Raw genomic sequence first — 2,654 nt, 5'->3', positions numbered from 1 at the left:
GGACCTAACAGAAGCAGCAGATATTAATAAAAGGTGGCAAGAATACACAGAACAACTGTACAAAAAAGATCTTCATGACCCAGATAATCACGATGGTGTGATCACTCATCTAGAGCCAGACATCCTGGAATGTGAAGTCAAGTGGGCCTTAGGAAGCATCACTACAAACAAAGCTAGTGGAGGTGATGGAATTCCAGCTGAGCTATTTCAAATCCTGAAAGATGATGCTGTGAAAGTGCTGCACTCAATATGCCAGCAAATTTGGAAAGCTCAGCAGTGGCCACAGGGCTGGAACAGGTCAGTTTTCATTCCAATCCCAAAGAAAGGCAATGCCAAAGAAAGCTCTACACTTCTAGGATTTTTCTAAAATTGTCTTTATTTGTAATCATAATAGCTAACATACTATGTGCCAGACTTTATTCTAACTGGTTTTTGTCAATGAATTTGTGTAACCCTCCCACCCAGTGAAATATGACTTGTCACTCATCTTACAGACAAGGAGACTGAAGCTCAGAGAGGTCTGAGTAACTCGCCCAAACAACACAGCTACTAAGTGTAGGGCTGGGATGTGAACCCATATGGTGCAGCTCGAGTCCACCATGAAAGCAGCTGGACTATTACATATAAATGAGCCTACCAAACAAGCCCTAAGGGAGGCTCTTTTCATCATGACCTTCCACACGCAGAAGTCAAGGCTGACAGTCTGAGTGGCTGGTCTCTGCCTGAGCAGTTAACCTTGAGGAATCCACATCAGCACTCGGCCAGAGGACTGATTTCTGGACCCTTTCTACCGTATTCTAGGGGAGGCCCACCTCCCAGAGATAAGGGAAAGCAGACTCAAGTTTCACTGCTGGAACACACATCTGTTCTCCACTCTCTTAAAACGTCTAGTAACTGAGGGATAGTCCAAGATCACTCACCCTCCTTCCCCAGGCTTGGTGCCTGTGTGACATTAACAGTGTTTGACTTAGTGCCTTTGACTGTGAGGTCTTCACATGTTCCAACATTTGTATGTCACAGGAACTGTGATTTATACTGATGATTTATTGGGTTGGCCAAAAAGTTTGTTCACATTTTTCTGTACTATCTTACTGAAAAACCTGGACAAACTTTTTAGCTAACTCAATACATATATATACATATGTATGGTGGTGGTGGTTTAGTTGCTAAGTCATATTTGAGTTTTTGTGATCTCATGGATTGTAACCCCCCAGGCTCCTCTGTCCATGGGGTTTCCTGGGCAAGAATACTAAAGTGGGTTGTCATTTCCTTCTCCAGGGGAATCTTCCTGACCCAGGGATTCAACCTGGGTTTCCTGCATTGCAGGTGGATTCTTTATCAAATGAGCCAACAGAAAAGCCATATATATATAATATCACATATAATTTATACATAAATTGCATATACTATTTACACAGGCTATTTGATAATAATTATAGATATCCAAATCAACTTGGCTTTCAAAAGACACAACAGAGCACTGAATCTTGATCCTAGAGACAGATGACATAGAAGACAGGCTGTGTCTGTGTGCACATGTATATGTATAGTCTAATCCTGAAAGTAGTTTTCTAAAAAGGCAAAAATACGCGCTTCCTGAGTCCTCTGTAAAATGAGAAACTTAACCAGGACTTCACTAACGCCTTTAAGAAATTATAGCTGTGAAAAGCCAGACATGGAAACCCCGTGGAATCAAGACAGCCTCATCCATTCCTCCACGGGTGTCTGCCTGGCTCATTGCTACTGTATAACCTGACCCGTCTTCATGCTTTAGGGCAGGGCTTAGCATGGAGCCACGCATCACCTGCTAGACAGTTACAGGAGACGCTGAAAGTGACTTATTCCAAAGAGGGACTCAAGGGCTGTGATCACGCTGGGAAACCAAAGTCACAGAGCAGTCTTTTCTAGAAATGATCCTTCCCAAACCACACCTGAGCAACTTCCGGCTGACTATAAAGTAAGCTAACAGAAAGCAGTAAGGAGCCTGAGCTAGTTCAAGCTTGTAAAATTTCCCACCCTTTGATAATGAAAAGGGACTGTGTTTGGAGAACTTTGCTTTCATATCCAATAAAATGCTGGTTATTCGTCAGTTAAATGCACAGGAAAATGCAATTGTAAAAATACAATCATTCTTAACTAACAAATGTCAGCTTAATTCAGTTGCACCGAATCAAGACCTTTTGTTTATTTTGAGGCAAGAATTTCTAATGACAATTCTACAGTTTAAATCCCTATAAAAATGGATCAGAGATATAAATATTTTAAGAATAAAAACTTTTAAATACTGGATGAAAATCTAAATGAATTTCTCTATATAAGTTGATACAGGTTAAGTGCGAAAAACTCAAAATCCACAATCAATAAGGATAAAGATAACTTTGATTTCACAAGAAGAGTTTTGCATTGCAAAAACAGTAAATTTATACTGCCTTGATATAAAACCTGGAGAAGGAAATGGCAACCCACTCTAGTATTCTTGCCTGGAGAATCCCATGGATGGAGGAGCCTGGTGGGCTACAGTCCACAGGGTCGCAACGAGTCGGACACGACTGAGCAACTTCACTTTGATATAAAAAGCATTCTTCTTTGTAGTAATATTCCTTGGCTTTTTAAAAATAATTTTTAACATTTTTAATTGGAGGATAATTGTTAGA

The sequence above is a fragment of the Bison bison genome, unplaced genomic scaffold, assembly GCF_000754665.1.
Source record: "Bison bison bison isolate TAMUID 2011002044 unplaced genomic scaffold, Bison_UMD1.0 scf7180017864456, whole genome shotgun sequence".
NCBI classification, from domain to species: Eukaryota; Metazoa; Chordata; class Mammalia; order Artiodactyla; family Bovidae; genus Bison; species Bison bison.
The sequence above is the reverse complement of the archived record's forward strand: the minus strand, read 5'-3'. Positions refer to the sequence as shown.